This window comes from Oncorhynchus tshawytscha, linkage group LG04 (genome assembly GCF_018296145.1).
Source record: "Oncorhynchus tshawytscha isolate Ot180627B linkage group LG04, Otsh_v2.0, whole genome shotgun sequence".
Lineage (NCBI taxonomy): Eukaryota > Metazoa > Chordata > Actinopteri > Salmoniformes > Salmonidae > Oncorhynchus > Oncorhynchus tshawytscha.
Genome location: NC_056432.1, coordinates 29,933,256 through 29,954,211, shown reverse-complemented (window position 1 = coordinate 29,954,211; position 20,956 = coordinate 29,933,256). Strand labels below are relative to the sequence as shown.

The 20,956-nt window shown below is 42.3% G+C and overlaps 1 protein-coding gene across 2 annotated transcripts in view; it reads left to right on the top strand.

Moving 5' to 3' along the window:
• LOC112245910 (rabphilin-3A) overlaps nt 1-20,956 on the top strand; it is a 46,406-nt gene that overhangs the window by 7,858 nt on the left and 17,592 nt on the right. The window contains exon 1 of one of the 2 annotated variants that reach the window (XM_024414098.2): nt 11,142-11,183. The exons of the other annotated variant lie outside the window; for it this stretch is intronic. The gene's annotated coding sequence lies outside the window, so the exon portion shown is untranslated. Of the gene's footprint in view, nt 1-11,141; nt 11,184-20,956 lie in introns of those variants that run through there. 2 annotated transcript variants of the gene reach the window in all.

Genomic DNA, 20,956 nt, shown 5'->3' with positions numbered 1-20,956 from the left:
ATAGCCAGCAGCGGAAGTGTGCCAGCTACTCACAGCTGACATCCAGCAGAACAGCCGGGGGTCCGGCAGAGGCATCACCATTATCCTCAGAGAGACGAAATGGAATACGATTATATTTCCCTCCGCCACCTAGGTCACATACAATCATCACGTCTAGATCAATAGCCATATGTCAAGGTTTGTGTGCAACAATATAAAGCAGTAGATTTTGACAATGGAAAATGAGTGGCTTGATTTAATGCCCCATGCATGTCTTATTATGCCTGTCTCCTGGAGAGGTAGAGAGAAAATTAGGAGAAAATGACTGACCTACAACTCTTGAGTTGAAATTCCACGTCCCTCTTTTCAACTCTGGGGTATGGCAAGGATGAGTCACCAGACTGTGAGCTGGGAGCAAATCAGGGACGAGGAGCCCATCCTGAAATATAATCAGGTGGGTGCTGCCTTTATGATGAATGGTGTCTGCATAATGCTTGCATTTTCAGGTTGCCAAAGTCAAGAGTGCAATGGTTCTACGACTCAATGTAAGTAGGCCTACACATGCAACAGAGTATATTGGAATCAAAAATACCTTTTTGCAGAAGATACCTGTATATTAATATTAGTTTCCATGATGGTAAGAGATCACCGATACAATTGAATCCTATTTATGTTTTATTTGTATGTGTGGGAGTGTGTACATACCACTTGTAAGTGTGTGTGTGCCAGCCCTTTCCGGTCCCATCTCTCATTGGCTCTATGTGGATGAAATGGCTGTGTCTGCAGGGCAACGACAGCGCGAGGGCGGGAGGATCGTTCCTCTTTGTTACCTAACAGGGTTGGATCTGGATATATGCCTCCCTAGAGGAAGTGATGGTGGTTGTGAGAGGTAGGGATGGCCATTCCTCACAGATGGCCACACAGATGGTCCCTTCTTCCCTGTTCATATGACTGAAAACAGGGAAAATATTGTATGTGACATGTACTGTATGTCATAGACCTGGAAGACCCCCACCACCTGCTAAACCACAGCCACAGCTCTCACCAACAGGCATACCAACAGGCTCCCAAAATAAGCCAATTTCCTCTCCTCTACCATCCCTCCTTCCTTCCTGCCAAGCTCCTGGCTCGCACATAACGTTCTGAAAACCATGTTTCTTAGAACCTGGTGAGAGCGTGGTTGTCCTATGGTTATTTTGCATACAACCTTCCCACAACTTTCTAGGAATGCTGTAGTATAGTTGCTTGGTATTTCATTACTTTAACAGAACGTTTTCTCAAAGTCCAAACATGGTTACATTTCATTTACATTTTGATAATGTTCTAAAATAGTTCAAGAAGCAACGTTCTTCTGTGGGAATTTCAGTACTTCAGCGTAATGTCATGTTCTCAAATTATTCCAAGAACATTAACAAACAACTTTCTTCTTTGGAAATGTCAGTACATCAGCATACTGTTTCCTACAGGTTTCCTCATGGTTCTGACAACGTTAAGAAAGCTTTCCATAAAAACCACAAGGAAACGTAAGTAACACTCAGAGAACGTTCAACAAATCTTTTTAAAGATGCACTATGCAGTTTATGTGACAAAACAAGCATATAGCGTAGAGAATCATTGTACCATCTAAACTGCTATGAAATATATTTTCCATTACCAAAAATATTGTATAGTGTGGAGAATCATTGTACCATCTAAACTGCTATGAAATATATTTTCCATTACCAAAAATATTGTATAGTGTTGAGAATCATTGTACCATCTAAACTGCTATGAAATATATTTTCCATAACCAAAAATATTGTATTTTCAGCTGTTTGAAGTTGGTGTACAAAACCAAAAGTAAAAGACACAAAAATCTAACTTCAAAGTGAGAAGCAAAGAAATAGCGCACATAGAACCAAATCTACCTCTTCTTAGAACAAGAACACCTCCTCCCAGCTGCCCACTGGACTGAGGCTAGGTAACACGGTCACCACTGATAAATCCATGAGAATTGAACATTTCAATGAGCATTTCTCAACGGCTGGCCATGCCTTCCTCCTGGCTACTCCAACCCCGGCCAACAGCTCCGCCCCACCAGCAACTACTTTCACAAACCTCCCCAGCTTCTCCTTCACCCATATCCAGACAGCAGATGTTCTGAAAGAGCTGCAAAACCTGGACCAGTACAAATCAGCTGGGTTAGACAATCTGAACCCTCTCTGTCTAAAACTATCTGCCGCCATTGTTGCAACCCCTATTACCAGCCTGTTCAACCTCTCTTTCGTATCGTCCGAGATCCCTAAAGATTGGAAAGCTGCCGCGGTCATCCCCCTCTTCAAAGGGGGTGACACCCTAGACCCAAACTGTTATAGACCTATATCCATCCTGCCCTGCCTATCTAAAGTCTTCGAAAGCCAAGTTAATAAACAGATCACTGACCATTTCGAATCCCACCGTACCTTCTCCCCTGTGCAATCCGCCATGCTCAAGGTACTAAACGATATCATAACCGCCATTGATAAAAGATAGTACTGTGCAGCCGTCTTCATCGACCTGGCCAAGGCTTTCGCCTCTGTCAATCACCGTATTCTTATCGGCAGGCTCAATAGCCTTGGTTTTTCTGACGACTGCCTTGCCTGGTTCACCAACTACTTTGCAGACAGAGTTCAGTGTGTCAAATCGGAGGGCATGTTGTCCGGACCTCTGGCGGTCTCTATGGGGGTGCCACAGGGTTCAATTCTCGGGCAGACTCTTTTCTCTGTATATATCAATGATGTCGCTCTTGCTGCGGGCGATTCCCTGATCCACCTCTACGCAGACGACACCATTCTGTATACTTCTGGCCCTTCCTTGGACACTGTGCTAACTAACCTCCAAACGAGCTTCAATGCCATACAACACTCCTTCCGTGGCCTCCAACTGCTCTTAAACGCTAGTAAAACCAAATGCATGCTTTTCAACCGTTCGCTGCCCGCACCCGCCCGCCCGACTAGCATCACCACCCTAGACGGTTCCGACCTAGAATATGTGGAGAACTATAAATACCTAGGTGTCTGGCTAGACTGTAAACTCTCCTTCCAGACTCATATTAAACATCTCCAATCCAAAATCAAATCTAGAATCTGCTTTCTATTTCACAACAAAGCCTCCTTCACTCATGCCGCCAAACTTACCCTAGTAAAACTGACTATCCTACCGATCCTCGACTTCGGCGATGTCATCTACAAAATAGCCTCCAACACTCTCCTCAGCAAACTGGATGCAGTCTATCACAGTGCCATCCGTTTTGTTACCAAATCACCTTATACCACCGACCACTGCGACCTGTATGCTCTCATAGGCTGGCCCTCACTACATATTCGTCACCAAACCCACTGGCTCCAGGTCATCTATAATTCTATGCTAGGTTAAGCTCCGCCTTATCTCAGTTCACTAGTCACGATAACAACACCCACCCATAGCACATGTTCCAGCAGGTATATCTCACTGATCATCCCCAAAAACAACACCTCATTTGGCCGCCTTTCCTTCCAGTTCTCTGCTGCCAGTGACTGGAACGAATTGCAAAAATCGCTGAAGTTGGAGAATTGTATTTCCCTCACCAACTTTAAACATCAACTATCTGAGCAGCTAACCTATCACTGCAGCTGTACATAGTCCATCTGTAAAAAGCCCACCCAATCTACATACCTTATCCCCATACTGTTTTACTTTATTTACTTTTCTGCTCTTTTGCACACCAGTATCTCTACTTACACATCATCATCTGCTCATTTATCACTCCAGTGTTAATCTGTTAAATTGTAATTATTCGCTCCTATGGCCTATTTATTGCCTACCTTCTCATGCCTTTTGCACACACTGTATATAGACTTTCCTTTCTCTACTGTGCCATTGACTTGTTTGTGTTATTGGCTTGTTTGTTTACTCCATGTGTAACTCTGTGTTGTTGTCTGTGTCACACTGCTTTGCTTTGTCTTGGCCAGGTCGCAGTTGCAAATGAGAACTTGTTCTCAACTAGCCTACCTGGTTAAATAAAGGTGAAAAAAGAAATGTCCTTTCAATGAAAATTACTGATCTATAACACACATTTCTATGTGAATTATGTCATGCATGCTGGCTCCATCCTGGTGGGGCAGTGGACTAATTCCATGGTTAGAGAACATGGTTAGAGAACAGAAGATCATAGATCAACGTTTTAAGGAAGGTATTCAACAACCTCAAAATAACCTATATTTTCTATTCTCAGAATGTTAATAAAACCTTTAAAGGAAAACTTTCCAAGGAACCAGAGTAAAATGTTCTCAGAACCTCCCTACAACCTAAAAATAAACGGTCCCAGAACAGGGAAAATGTTCACTTCTCTTCTCATTTAAAAAACATTCAGTTTTACCGGTCAGGAAATGTATGGCTTTGTTCCCACAACCAATGAGAAACCAATACTTTCCCACAACTTCCAAGGAACAAAATGTGCTTTTATTAAACTCCTGTCCTGTCCCTCCAGAACCCGCTCTATGTGTTCAGACACACAATTTCGGAGAGCTTGTAGAAAGAGTATGAATAACTAAAGTGCACTATGGCCTGAAAAAGGAAATAGAGAACCCGCTACACAGGAGTGAGGAGCCTTGCGGGATGGATTGGGAGTTGTAAATTATTTTTTTAAATGCAGAGAGATGTTTTCATCCTGCAGTAGAGGGCTAATCGGCGGAGTGCTTTATAGTTCTGTCTAACTGTAGGCCTCAGGGTTGCTATCTCATAATCACACCCTCCCCTCCTGATGGAAAACGTGCCAGGCTAATGTAGAATGGGCTTTTCACTCAAACCAGTGGCCTCCCCAGCCCATTTCCCCTTAACACTCATGCTCTCAAACGCCAGCAGGACTGTTTGATCCCAATTGATGACAAAGATACAATTTTGTTAATGGAATGTGGGGATTCATTGGTTGTAATGATAAGGTTGATGAGATCTAATAATGGAAGGAGTGGAAGGATGAGGATGAATGAGCCTAAGTGTAAGTGAGTATGAGCATAAGAGAGTGATTCTGACCATGCACATCATTCATCAAACTACAGATGTCAGATCTTAACTCGATCACTTTTTTGTCACAGAGAACTTTACTGCTGCATCGGGAAATTAAAATGAGATCTTATGAGTTGTGAGTTCCTGAAAAAAAGCGGCTATCTTTCTCTCCATGCGGGGGTAGTCGATTCATTGGGATCAGTACTTGCTATCCAAATATTTTTTTCTCTCGCTCAAACGCTAGGACATGGTCCTATTACTGCAACATTCTAATGTACAAAAATGTATCAGAAATGCAGCCATACACATCAACAACCGTCGTTTTACAGCGTAATAACAATATAGATATTGGTCTCCACTAGGCTATGACATACAAGTGTCAAGTGTATGGTAAGGTGAAAAGTAAGCAAAATTGTGGCCTGGGGTGGCATGGTGGTTAGGATCGCTGCCTTCAGCGTGGCCACGCACATGTATGTCTTTCTTGTCGGCGTGGTTTTGATTCTGGCCTATGCCTTTCTGCCACAAATAACTTAATCACCAGATTGATTTGATATATTTACAGATTCAAATATGGAGAGCCCAGGGATATTTTACCCCTGATCTCGATAAGAAATGACCATGCTAGATACTTTTGGGTAACATAAACAGGATACAAATAAAATAATACCAACAGAATACACCAACATTAGTTTCCATTCATACAAAGTCTCGGGTAAATTGCCACAGTAGATTTGCCTTGGTAAACGATTAAATACTTTATTTATATTATACAGCATGCTTGTCAAATAGATAATCGCCCTTAGTCTGTTCAAAAATGGGTCAATTGTGGTGATTACAATACCAACCAGAGGGCGAATATATCTTAAATACTTTGGTTGCCAGCAGGATTTAAAGACCCTGCATGGGCAATCTGTTGTCTGCATTGGCGTGCAGCGTTTACAGTGATACTGCTCCCAGCATTCATACTTGCGCTTCGCGGAGCACCTCGGAGGTGTTGAGCAGATCTCTTGTGAAGGAGGTGAGTTTGTGTTTATACAGGACCTCCCGCCCCCACCTACCGTCAACCAATCATGTCAATGCAGAGCTTTACGTAGCTTTTCGGAGCCTGACGCATTGTTAAAACATTTGGGAGGCGCACTGCGATGCGGTACAGAGCTCAATTTGGCCTCTGCATGTACAGAGCCAAATTTGGCCTCTGCATGTACAGAGCTCAATTTGGCCTCTGCATGCCTCCGTAGGCTCCGCAATTGCGTCACAACCTCCATATGGAGCCTCTGACCACATTTTCCGATCAAGCATAAACTGGCTTTAAGGGTAACGCCAAGATCCTATTTTAGGGAACGGTAGAGGTGACCAGTAGGGGTTACAATTAAGATCAGCGGTGAGGGTGAATTTAGCACGTATTGATGGTTTAACGAGACATCAGATGGTGATAATCTAGTACCATCGATGGTTGCAATAGGCCCCTTGTTCTTTGATTATATTCCAATAGGCTACATTCTGTAGGCCACCCAATAGCCCATCCATTGTCACATAATGAAAGTGAAAAACAATAATAGGCTCCTGCGTTTCTCTGGCAGAGTTCGGCCATCAGTTGAAAGACAGATGTAGGCCTACTGTAGAAGATAAACTTTCCTCCAGTGTGGATGCTCGTCCACATTTTGTAGTTAGGCTATGTATAATTTGTCAATATACACTACATGACCAAAAGTATGTGGATACCTGCTCACTTTGTGCACAGGGGCATTGTCATGCTGAAACAGGAAAGAGCCTTCCCTAAACTGTTGCCATAATGTTGGAAGCACAGAATCGTCAAGAATATCATTGTAGGCTGTAGCGTTAAGATTTCCCTTCACTGGAAATTAGGAGCATCGCCTGAACCATGAAAAACAGTCGCAGACCATTATTCCTCCTCTACCAAACTTTATAGTTGGCACTCTGCATTGGGGCACGTAGCGTTCTCCAGGCATCTGTCCAACCCAGATTCGTCTGTCTGACTGCCAGATGGGGAAGCGTGTGATTCATCATTCCAGAGAAAGTCCAATGGCGACGAGCTTTACACCACTCCAGCCAACGCTTGGCATTGCACATGGTGATCTTAGGCCTGCATGCAGCTGCTTGGCCATGGAAATCCATTTCACGAAGCTCCCGATGAACAGTTCTTGTGCTGGCGTTGTTTCCAGAGGCAGTTTGGAACTTAGTGGTAAGTGTTGCAACCGAAGATAGACGGTTTTTCTATTCGCTACGCGCTTCAGCACTGGGCGGTCCCGTTCTGTGAGCTTGTGTGGCCGTTGTTTCTCCTAGACATTTCCACTTCACAATAACAGCACTTACAGTCAACCAGCGCAACTCTAGCAGGGCTTGTTGGAAAGATGGCATCCTATAATGGTGCCACATTTAAAGTCACTGAGCTCTTCAGTAAGGCCATTCTACTGACAATGTTTGTCTATGGAGATTGTATGGCGGTGTGCTCGATTTTATACACCTGTCAGCAATGGGTGTGGCTGAAATAGCCAAATCCACTCATTTGAAAGGGTGTCTACATAGGGCTGTGGCAGAAATTACATTTTGTCAGCTGGTAATTGTTAAGCAAATAACTGCTGGTCTCATGGTAAATGATCCTTAATTAACATAAACACATTTAGCATCTTTTGGATTCCAGGCATAGCCTACAAGCCACTGATGCTGACCTTTGGAACATCTACATTTTAAAAAGTCTAATAAATCCATGTAATATAGTCTACACCACCACAATTAACCCATTATTTATTTTAGATAGGTCTAAAGAAATAAGATATGAAGAAAATGTAGTCTATTTCAGAAGAACAGAATAGCATAATCTAAGTCCTTATGTTTGGCCCTGATCTGGCTATGCCATATGGCTGTGGCTACACTAGTTCATTTAGCAGACAAGATTTGCTTAGAATTCCCTGGCATTATTTTATATTTTTTTATAGTATGAAGAATACAATTGAACATATCTGAATGAAATAGACAGGATATTTTCTCCATGTGGCTATTCTGTGTTGAGTGGTTAACAAAGAAACAGGTGGGGAGAACAAGTATTTGATACACTGCTGATTTTGCAGGTTTTCCTACTTACAAAGCATGTAGAGGTCTGTTATTTTTATCATAGGTACACTTCAACTGTGAGAGATGGGATCTAAAACAAAAATCCAGAAAATCACATTGTAGGATTTTTAAGTGATTCATTTGCATTTTGTAAAAAGACATTTGAAAAAAAGTAGCAAGGCTACATACAAACACCTGTTTGTCAGGCTTATTGAGGTAGTATATACAGTGGGGCAAAAAAGTATTTAGTCAGCCACCAATTGTGCAAGTTCTCCCACTTAAAAAGATGAGAGAGGCCTGTAATTTTCATCATAGGTACACTTCAAATATGACAGACAAAATGAGGAAAAAAATCCAGAAGATCACATTGTAGGATTTTTTATGAATTTATTTGCAAATTATGGTGGAAAATAAGTATTTGGTCACCTACAAACAAGCAATATTTCTGGCTCCCACAGACCTGTAACTTCTTCTTTAAGAGGCTCCTCTGTCCTCTACTCGTATTAATGGCACCTGTTTGAACTTGTTATCAGTATAAAAGACACCTGTCCACAACCTCAAACAGTCACACTCCAAACTCCACTATGGCCAAGACCAAAGAGCTGTCAAAGGACACCAGAAACAAAATTGTAGACCTGCACCAGGCTGGGAAGACTGAATCTGCAATAGGTAAGCAGCTTGGTTTGAAGAAATCAACTGTGGGAGCAATTATCAGGAAATGGAAGACATACAAGACCACTGATAATCTCCCTCGATCTGGGGCTCCACGCAAGATCTCACCACGTAGGGTCAAAATGATCACACGAACGGTGAGCAAAAATCCCAGAACCACACGGGGGGACCTAGTGAATGACCTGCAGAGAGCTGGGACCAAAGTAACAAAGCCTACCATCAGTAACACACTACGCCGCCAGGGACTCAAATCCTGCAGTGCCAGACGTGTCCCCCTGCTTAAGCCAGTACATGTCCAGGCCCGTCTGAAGTTTGCTAGAGAGCATTTGGATGATCCAGAAGAAGATTGGGAGAATGTCATATGGTCAGATGAAACCAAAATATAACTTTTTGGTAAAAACTCAACTCGTTGTGTTTGGAGGACAAAGAATGCTGAGTTGCATCCAAAGAACACCATACCTACTGTGAAGCATGGGGGTGAAAACATCATGCTTTGGGGCTGTCTTTCTGCAAAGGGACCAGGACGACTGATCCGTGTAAAGGAAAGAATGAATGGGGCCATGTATCGTGAGATTTTGAGTGAAAACCTCCTTCCATCAGCAAGGGCATTGAAGATGAAACGTGGCTGGGTCTTTCAGCATGACAATGATCCCAAACACACCGCCCGGGCAACGAAGGAGTGGCTTCGTAAGAAGCATTTCAAGTTCCTGGAGTGGCCTAGCCAGTCTCCAGATCTCAACCCCATAGAAAATCTTTGGAGGGAGTTGAAAGTCGTGTTGCTGGTGTCTTTCAGAATAATTTTAGAACTCTATTTTTTTATTTTTTATTTTAGGGTTCGTTTTTATTTTAGGGTTCCCCCCACCCTCCCCTTTATCAGTCTTACACAAGTAATGCTGAAGGCTCAAGCTTATACTATGCTATCTACTGGTATAACGTTGTTATTGAATGCAGACTTTTAACGTTGTTATTGAATGCAGACTTTTATTTTGGAAATTAACCGGAAGCTGCAAAGCAACTCTAACGTCTGGGCTAGAGTTTCTTGATTGACTAGCAAACTTCGACTAGCTATGTTCGGTTCATATCCGAACATGCCACATTACTGACAAAGGTTGGTATTTATAAAAAGATCTGTTACCAAGTAAAGGGAGACGTAAAGTAAGAATTGAACGTGTACAAGTTAATTCATAGTCGTAACATAGGGTTTGTGCGTTTACAGATCTAATTTAACGTTTACGTTTCATTTTTCACACATGGCTTTTCTTACGATCCTAGCAATTTGCGTATGAATTTTCTTACGATCCTAACGATACGTACATTCAACCTTTTGGCAGGTATCTCGCCCCATACATTACTGCAGACACTGTCATCTGAACCATCCGATTGGCCAGCGGCAGACCTATAGTGCACTTGATTTGCTCTCTGGGCCTGCCGGGAAGCCAGAGTTTGTATCTTCAGATACAGGAAATGGTTCAAAAGGGCAACAGCGCAGGGCAGCTGAATTGGGTGCACCTACCGCAACAGCCCGAGACAATTTTTTAAAAATAAATTGGAACCACAGTTAAATTCCACAGTCAGGAACCACAGTCATAACCACAGTCAAATTCCATGTGACCATTTAATCACAGTAACTAGGCTTCTCCAAGCTCTGATGCTGCTGATGGTCATGACCGAACTTGCTAACTGCCTTGTACTCAGCACTCTACAGTCCATCTAATCACTCTGACATCAATGGAAATGTAATCAAAAATAGAATCAAACACTTTGAGAGCCCATGAGGTCATGTTGCTCAACATTTCTATAGGCTATGCAATTCCGTGGGAAAACAGAGTGATGGCCTCTATTCAAAAGAGGAGTATCCCATCAGCTTTCTATAAGCTAGGCCTACTGTATTTGTTTCTCAACTTTCTTAATATTAAGCACATTGCTTCTATTTACAACAGGAGTATAGCCTTCCTGGCTGGCATGAAAATGAACCATGGGAAAAGCATCCTCCATTTGCTATTAAAGTGCATGATAATTTTTCTAATCATAGTCACACACCTCATGTAGCCTAGCCCATAGGCCTATATGTTTTGATAAGGTTTGTAATCACAACTAAAGTGACCAAATAACTTCTTAAAATTAAGCACATGAATCCACTTTACTAGGGGTGTAGAGTTAACTTGCACACATAAGCAGCGCGTGAGTTTCAAGTTTGGGGTAGATAATTTATTTTATTAAAACAAAAGTTAATTTATTTGTACTTTTCTCCCTTTTTCTCCCCAATTTCGTGGTATCCAATTGGTATTTACAGTCTTGTCTCATCGCTGTAACTCCCGTACGGCTCAACAGAGGCAAAGGTCGAGAGCCGTGCATCCTCCAAAACACAGTTTCATCAGCTGTCTGGGTGGCTGGTCTCAGATGATCCTGCAGGTGAAGAAGACCAATGTGGAGGTCCTGGGCTGGTGTGGTTAAACAAGGTATGCGGTTGTCAGGCCGGCTGGACGTACTGCCAAATTCTCTAAAACAACGTTGGAGGCGGCTTATGGTAGAGAAATTAACATTCAATTATCTGGCAACAGCTCTGGTGGACATTTTTGCAGTCAGCATGCCATTTGCATGCTCCCTCAAAACTTGAGACATCTGTGGCATTGTGTTGTTTGACGAAACTGCATATTTTAGAGTGGCACTTTATTGTCCCCAGCACAAGGTGCACATGTGTAATGATCACGCTGTTTAATCTGCTTCTTGATATGCCACACCTGTCAGGTGGATGGATTATCTTGGCAAAGGAGAAATGCTCACTGAAAGGGATGTAAAACAAATTTGTGCACAATATTTTTGAGAAATAAGCTTATTGTGAGTATGGAAAATTGTATTTATTTTATTTCAACTCATTAAACATGGGACCGACATTTTACATGTTGCATTTATATTTTTGTTCAGTATATATATACTGTATTTATACTCCGGACTCTGACATTGCTCATCCTAATATTTCTAGATTTCTTAATTCCATACTCTTACTTTTAGATTTGTGTGTATTATTATTGCACTGTTGGAACTAGGAATACAAGCATTTCTCTACATCCAAGGGATTCAGTTTTGACCAGTTTTGATAGTTTTGACCAGTTTTGATAGTCTTTAGCCGCACCCTCATACTACTCCTCCACTGTTCCGCGGGTGATGTGGAGGTAAACCCAGGCCCTGCATGTCCCCAGGCACCCTCATTTGTTGACTTCTGTGATCGAAAAAGCCTTGGTTTCATGCATGTCAACATCAGAAGCCTCCTCCCTAAGTTTGTTTTACTCACTGCTTTAGCACACTCTGCTAACCCTGATGTCCTTGCCGTGTCTGAATCCTGGCTTAGGAAGGCCACCAAAAATTCTGAGATTTCCATACACAAGTATAACATTTTCCGACAAGATAGAACTGCCAAAGGGGGAGGAGTTGCAGTCTACTGCAGAGATAGCCTGCAAAGTAATGTCATACTTTTCAGGTCCATACCCAAACAGTTCGAACTACTAATTTTAAAAATGACTCTCTCCAGAAATAAGTCTCTCACTGTTGCCGCATGCTACCGACCCCCCTCAGCTCCCAGCTGTGCCCTGGACACCATTTGTGAATTGATCGCCCCCCATCTAGCTTCAGAGTTTGTTCTGTTAGGTGACCTAAACTGGGATATGCTTAACACCCCGGCAGTCCTACAATCTAAGCTAGATGCCCTCAATCTCACACAAATCATCAAGGAACCCACCAGGTACAACCCTAAATCTGTAAACAAGGGCACCCTCATAGACGTCATCCTGACCAACTGGCCCTCCAAATACACCTCTGCTGTCTTCAACCAGGATCTCAGCGATCACTGCCTCATTGCCTGTATCCGCTACGGATCCGCAGTCAAACGACCACCCCTCATCACTGTCAAAAGCTCCCTAAAACACTTCTGCGAGCAGGCCTTTCTAATCGACCTGGCCCGGGTATCCTGAAAGGATATTGACCTCATCCCGTCAGTTGAGGATGCCTGGTCATTCTTTAAAAGTAACTTCCTTACCATTTTAGATAAGCATGCTCCGTTCAAAAAATAGTCCCCGCGATATGCAACTGTTCAGGGAAGTCAGGAACCAATACACGCAGTCAGTCAGGAAAGCAAAGGCCAGCTTCTTCAGGCAGAAATTTGTATTATGTAGCTCTAACTCCAAAAAGTTCTGGGACACTGTAAAGTCCATGGAGAACAAGAGCACCTACTCCCAGCTGCCCACTGCACTGAGGCTAGGTAACACGGTCACCACCGATAAAAAAAGCATTTCTCAACGGCTGGCCATGCCTTCCTCCTGGCTACTCCAACCTCGGCCAACAGCCCCCCCCCGCAGCTACTCGCCCAAGCCTCTCCAGGTTCTCATTTACCCAAATCCAGATAGCAGATGTTGTGAAAGAGCTGCAAAACCTGGACCCGTACAAATCAGCTGGGCTTGACAATCTGGACCCTCTATTTCTGAAACTATCCGCCGCCATTGTCGCAACCCCTATTACCAGCCTGTTCAACCTCTCTTTCATATCGTCTGAGATCCCCAAGGATTGGAAAGCTGCCGCGGTCATCCCCCTCTTCAAAGGGGGAGACACTGTGGACCCAATCTGTTACAGACCTATATCCTACCCTACCCTGCCTATCTAAGGTCTTCGAATGCCAAGTCAACAAATAGGTCACTGACCATCTCGAATCCCACCGTACCTTCTCCGCTGTGCAATCTGGTTTCCGAGCCGGTCACGGGTGCACCTCAGCCATGCTCAAGGTACTAAACTATATCATAACCGCCATCGATAAAAGACAGTATTGTGCAGCCGTCTTCATCGACCTGGCCAAGGCTTTCGACTCTGTCCATCACCATATTCTTATCGGCAGACTCAGTAGCCTCGGTTTTTCTAATGACTGCCTTGCCTGGTTCACCAACTATTTGCAGACAGAGTTCAGTGTGTTGTTGTTGTTGTTCAGTGTGTTGTTGTTCAGCATGTTGTCCGGTCCTCTGGCAGTCTCTGTAGGGGTGCCACAGGGTTCAATTCTCGGGCCGACTCTTTTCTCTGTATATATCAATGATGTTGCTCTTGCTGCGGGTGATTCCCTGATCCACCTCTACTCAGACGACACCATTCTGTATACTTCCGGCCCTTCCTTGGACACTGTGCTATCTAACCTCCAAACGAGCTTCAATGCCATACAACACTCCTTCCGTGGCCTCCAACTGCTCTTAAATGCTAGTAAAACCAAATGCATGCTTTTCAACCGTTCGCTGCCTGCACCCGCACGCCCAACTAGCATCACCACCCTGGATGGTTCCGACCTAGAATATGTGGACATCTATAAGTACCTAGGTGTCTGGCTAGACTGTAAACTCTCCTTCCAGACTCATATCAAACATCTCCAATCTAAAATCAAATCTAGAGTCAGCTTTCTATTCCGCAACAAAGCCTCCTTCACTCACGCCGCCAAATTTACCCTAGTAAAACTGACTACCCTACCGATCCTCGACTTCGGCGATGTCATCTACAAAATAGCTTCCAATACTCTACTCAGCAAACTGGATGCAGTTTATCACAGTGCCATCCGTTTTGTTACTAAAGCACCTTATACCACCCACCACTGCGACCTGTATGCTCTAGTCGGCTGGCCCTCGCTACATATTCGTCGCCAGACCCAATGGCTCCAGGTCATCTACAAGTCCATGCTAGGTAAATCTCCGCCTTATCTCAGTTCACTGGTCACGATGGCAACACCCACCCGTAGCACACGCTCCAGCAGGTGTATCTCACTGATCATCCCTAAAGCCAACACCTGATTTGGCCGCCTTTCGTTCCAGTTCTCTGCTGCCTGTGACTGGAACGAATTGCAAAAATCGCTGAAGTTGGAGACTTTTATCTCCCTCACCAACTTCAAACATCTGCTATCTGAGCAGCTAACCGATCGCTGCAGCTGTACATAGTCTATCGGTAAATAGCCCACCCAATTTTACCTACCTCATCCCCATACTGTTTATATTTATTTACTTTTCTGCTCTTTTGCACACCAGTATCTCTACCTGTACATGACCATCTGATCATTTATCATTCCAGTGTTAATCTGCAAAATTGTAATTATTCGCCTACCTCCTCATGCCTTTTGCACACAATGTATATAGACTTTCTTTTTTTTCTACTGTGTTATTGACTTGTTAATTGTTTACTCCATGTGTAACTCTGTGTTGTCTGTTCACACTGCTATGCGTTTATCTTGGCCAGGTCGCAGTTGTAAAATGAGAACTTGTTCTCAACTAGCCAACCTGGTTAAATAAAGGTGAAATAAAATAAAAAATAAAAATTCATGTGTCAGATTCAAACTCATGCCGAATCTGGCAAATGTGTGCCTGGGTCAGTGGCAGTAACCACTGGACCACACAAGCACTGAGGAAACCAGTAATTGATTCAACCTATTGCTTGCTTTCAACATATAATAAAACAATTTATCTAAAAAACAAACAGATGTTCCCTAACAAAAAATACTTTATTATGATCCACATAAGAATTCACACGAGATGCGCTGTAGCCTGCACATAGCCTACATAAGATTCAATGTAGGTACATTGTATACAAACACTGCTTCCAGCTGCCCCCTGGCAGCTAGTCTACATATTTGTTCAGGTATTAAAATCCTCCTGCTGCAGGATTATTTTCCTGCGACGAAAGGGGTCAAATTATGATCCGACATCTGTACATTAAATATTCAGCATTAAGTAATGGATATAGGCATAAACACATTCCTATGTGAATATACTTTTAAAATGAAGCATCATTTTCCAGGAAGTAGTCTTGCATAGTTTTGTTTATTACTTTTATGGGGGTTTTAAATGGTCTGTAAAGGGCAAAAACGTAGCGCAGAACTAAATTCATCCACAAACACAAATATAACTGTACAGTACAGTATATATTTATCTTAAATGAACCCATTTTCACGAATTTGGTGATATAATTGTCAAGCCAATTCAAAAGAATAGGGGACTGACCCCGGAAGTATGATGTAATACCTCGTTACATTCACAATGTATTGCTCATGGAGAAAATATTTCCTCTCGCATATGAAGAGCACATGATCCATTCTACTCTATATGCTAGGAAAGTGATGTGGCATTACGTCATGTTTCCGCGCTTGAAAATTATATCATCAAATTCTGCTACCCTACGTATTGGCAATTCGTAACATTTACGAATTAGAGGGCGTAACATATCATAAGAAATTGATGATGGACATCCATAAATGAATGCATATCATTCAAAAAAATGTAACATATCATACTAAATGAAGGGGAACAAATGTATGTGTACTATGTTACGTCTACCTCTGAGTCCAGATTGACATAACATGCTTCTGTCTGAACCTTCCCAAACCTTGTGTCCTGCAAAACACACCCCAGGTGTGCTAGCTCTGGAATAGTTCAAATACATGCTGGGGGTTCCCGAGGAGCTGGGGCTCCCCGAGGAGCTGTGGCTTCCCGAGGAGAGGTTTGATAACCCCTGTTCTAACCCACTGGTATGTAGACATTTGGTGCTAGTCACAGCTATAAATGTTAACCTTGCCCACTTGGGAAAAAATGGTTGAATCAATGTTGTTTCCAGGTTATTTCAACCAAAAAATATTTGTGATGACGTTGAATCAACGTGGAAAACGGATTTGGATTTGCAAAAAGTAGTCAACATAATGTAAGGATTTTGTTGATTTCAAGTTTAATACATGTTAGGTGACAACTCAACCAAATGTAAATCAAAACTAGATGTTGAACTGATGTCTGTGCCGAGTGGGTAGATACTTTGTTGAAGAGTGATAATAAAAAGGTTATTTCGGAGTACCTTTGATATACGAACACTTCTGTAAAGATTGCTTTTAAAAGTTTGGCTCCATCAGGCAATTGCCCTTTAGATGCTTAAGTGTTTCTTATCACTGAAACATCATATAATATGCTGAAAAGGTTATTGTGCTGAACCGTTGGTTACTCTTACTTGGTTGGCTGTATTTCCATGAACAGAGCGTGTGGTTCACAGCAGTGGAGGCTCTTCAGAGGAGAAAGGGGATTTCTTTAAAAAATAAAAATGGTAAAACATTAAAAAGTTATCCTTTTTAGATAAAACTATACTAAATATATTAATGTCACCAAATAAATTATTAAAACACACTTTTTTTGCAAAGAAGGCATTCAGTAGCCTCAACACTACTCTGTAAGGTAGGACCATGGTGTAGCCGGAGGACAGCTAGCTTCCGTCCTTCTCTGGGTACCTTTTCTTCAATGCAAAACCTAGGTGGCCCATGGTTTTCACCCCGTTCCATAGACTTACACAGTAATTATGACAACTTCTTGGGGACATCCTCCAACCTATCAGTGCTCTTGCAGCATGAACTGACATGTTGTCCACCCAATCAAAGGATCAGAGAATGAATCTAGTACTGAAAGCATAAGCTACAGCTAGCTATCACTGCAGTGCATAACATGTGGTGAGTAGTTGACTCAAAGAGAAAGAAAGACAATAGTTGAACAGTTTTGAACAAATAAATGTTTTCCAAAATGAAGGAGAAGCAAGAGAGAAATTTTGCCATTTTTTTCACTTTCAGTTTCACTTATTTAGCTAGCAAATGCAGCTAGCTAGTTTAGCCTACTCAAACTCCCTGCTCAAACATAGTTATGCTATGTTAGATAGCTGGCTATGACTATCCAACACAACACTGGAACTCTTCCAAGTCAAGATAAGCTTTTGGTTTTACAAATGTATTGCTACCTGGGCCCGCCGGTGTAAGTGCTAAACTGCTTACAGACTGTACACTGTAACGTCACTGCATGACTGTAGTGGGTTTACTAACGCTCTAGTTCTATTAGCTATGTTGACAATGATGTTACATTAGCTAATATGGTGACAACAATGTAGGCTGTGTGTAGCGGTTATGATATGGTTTGGCTTGGAAAGGTTTTTTCACCTGGTCACATACAGCTGATGTGTTGTGCATTGAAGTCCATAAGCGAAGAGAATAGGTGGGAGGAGGAGAGCGCATCTATCTGAGAGAAGGAATACACCGTGGCTGTTTTGAAAGTGAACTGTGTTTACGCGTGATCAGGGGTGTATTCATTCTGCCGATTCTGTTGAAAAACGTTTCTTAAACGGAAGCAAACAGAAAGAAATGAGGAAATGTTTTACCTAAATCAAGTGTCATTTTTTGTTGATTTCACATTGAATTCACGTTAGTTGACAAGTCAACCGAATGTAAATCAAAACTAAACGTTGAACTGACGTCTGTGCCCAGTAGGTAGCCTCTCACTACTGCCAACAGACCCTTTGGCCAAAAGCCTTTTTTATACTGAAATTGCTGGCTATGTCTTCGATCAGTCCAACTGAGCGTATTTCTGTAACCACCCGAATAAAACCTTCCAACCTTGGCCACTGTTACATGCAGTATGTTATGGCTCGGTTGGATTGTGGGAAAAGGGTTTAATAAGGGTTGGGCTTGGGGGACTTGTCAGCACTGCTACACATGAGTGGTCTTTACAGGATAGCATTCTGTACCAACCAATCAGGATGATTATAGTGGATTTTGTGAGATGTGAAGTTGGGGGAGTCGTTGATGGTAATATACAGTAAATGTCAGGGTGATTGTGGTGTTGCTGGTCCTCTGCTAACAGCATTTCCAGGTTTTACAGCTGAAAGGCCAGCTCAGCTCAGCATCAGGAGGGTGTGGTTGACAGACAGTGCATCCAGCCAGAAGCAGAGCAGAGGCACAAGCCTCTTCAGCAGCTGGTTCTGAGGTAGACTTACTGAAAGCTCTGAGGGCATGGTCCTTTCTTAGCATAAAGTAACTTAGGGCAGGAATGAAATATTTAATGTGGAAAAATTTGCTTTTGAGCCTCTCACACTATTATTTTTGACATGTTAATTTATGGTTGGTTGTGCACTGAGTGTACAAAACATTAGGAACATATGCTATTTCCATGGCATAGACTGACCAGGTGAATCCAGGTGGAAGCTATGATCCCTTATTGATATCACTTGTTAAATCCACTTCAATCAGTGTAGATGAAGGGGAGGAGACAGGTTAAATCATTATTTTTAAGCCTTGAGACAATTGAGACATAGATTGTATATGTGTGCCACTCAGAGGGTGAATGTGCAAGACAAAAGGTTTATGTGCCTTTTGAATAGGGCATGGTAGTAGGTGCCAGGTGCACCGGCTTGAGTGTGTCATGAACTGCAATACTGCTGGGTTTTTCACGCTCAACAGTTTTCTGTGTGTATCAAGAATGGTTCACCACCCAAAGGACATCCAGCCAACTTGATACAACTGTGGGAAGCATTGGAGTCAACATCGGCTAGCATCCCTGTGGAACGCTTTCGACACCTTGTAGAGTCCATGCCCCGACGAATTGAGGCTGTTCTCAGGGCAAAAGGGGTTGTGACTCAATATTTGGAAGGTGTTCAAAATGTTTTGTTAACTCAGTGTAATTTTAGTCTTGTTGGAGAAAAAGCCCCTTGAATAGAATAGTGATTATAGCATTAACTTGACATCACTATCTGGGATTGGGTGTTGAAGCTCAGCAGTACACATTTGTCACATCAGCCCTCAGCCAATGGCAAGCCATGAAGGTGGGTGGTGGCTGGTGGCTGCAGCAGCAGTGCCCTGAAGCTGGACCGAGGCTTTGAGTCAAGCTCCACCCCTAAATTTAAATTCTGGGAGTCACAATGGGAATGCTGCCCTGATAAATTAATAATTAAAGTGAAACCAATCATGGGAGTTTACACTGATCTCAGAATCTCATTAACCCACTTAAGAAATGTATATCTCATCTCGGAGGAGAGGCAGTGTCCAAGTCAGTGTCCAAGTCATACTACAATGAGAGCAAGTTAGTCATTCTGTACCTAGTAGTGTTTGAAATTACTTTTTAACTAATAAAAAAAACCTTTCAAGTAATTCAGTGTAGGAGTATTAAGGGAACCTGAAATGATCCCGCTCTCTGTCACCATATCTTTTATATTCTGGTTTTCTATGTTTTTTTCTGTGTCATTATTAAGAACAGGTACACCTGTAGGTGACCTTAGGTAGTTTAACATCTAGACAGAAGTAATATTTAAAATGGGATTTTTTAAAAACAGAAACAGATATTGTCTCTCTCTAGCCAGCAGGAAGCAGATTGTGCAGTCAACGTTTCTACCTGTTCTTGATTATGGTGATACTGTTTATCAAAATGCAGCAGCCTTACTCTGCAACCCTTGGATGCTGTTTTTCATAGCGCCCTTTGTTTTATGACAGGAGACAGTTTTATTTATCATCACTGTATTTTTAACCAAAATTATGTCTGGACATCTTTGAAGTCACGTAGAGCACATCGTTATGCTCTTTTTGTTTACAAAGCCCTGCTCCACAAAGTTCCGAATTACCTAACATCACTGTTAAGATTTTAAATGGCACGTTATCAAACCTGTTCACAGGGTGACTCCTTTGGTGTCTAGAGAGATAGATAAATCAGATTTTAATTCCCTTGCACCATATGTGTATAATTATCTACAATACACGTTCAATTGGAGGAATTGGTTCCTCTAGGGCCTTTCAGATGGTTGTTAGGGGACATTTGTACTGAAGAATGTGTCTGTTTTTTTATGATTGTGTTTTGCTTTTCGTGCTTTTCGTTCCTTTTTTATTGTTGTATAATAACATGTATTTTATTGTGTATATGAATGTGTAGTTTAATGTGTTTATTGTATTTTAATGGGTATTGTGGAGCTATACAGGGCTCATCTGGAAAGAGAACTTGGTCTCAGCATTGACTCCCTGCCAAAATTAAGGTTTAATAAAATTCATCACTGAGATACCATTGGCAGAAACAGGGTTTGGCTATAACACTGTCTCCAGACATATCTTTAAATGTAAGTGAACACAGTCAAATTTGAATAAGTCTGGCAAAACGTACTGAACAAGTAATGGACAGTAGGATGCTATAGCTAATAAAGAAAATGGTGGCTTACAGGTTGGCTTGGTAGGGACTTGTGCCTGGTATCTTGAATGACACAAACTAGTATTGACTATCCTGTTAGGCCCTTGAGTGAAGTCGCAGGTTTCAAAATTGGTCCTCTCCACCACCCCTTTAAGAAATGGTACAGTACGGATGCTGCTGAGGGGATAACTGATGGTAATGATGAAGGAGATGATGATGTGAATCAATGTTGGTGCTCTAGTTTCCCCCATCTCACC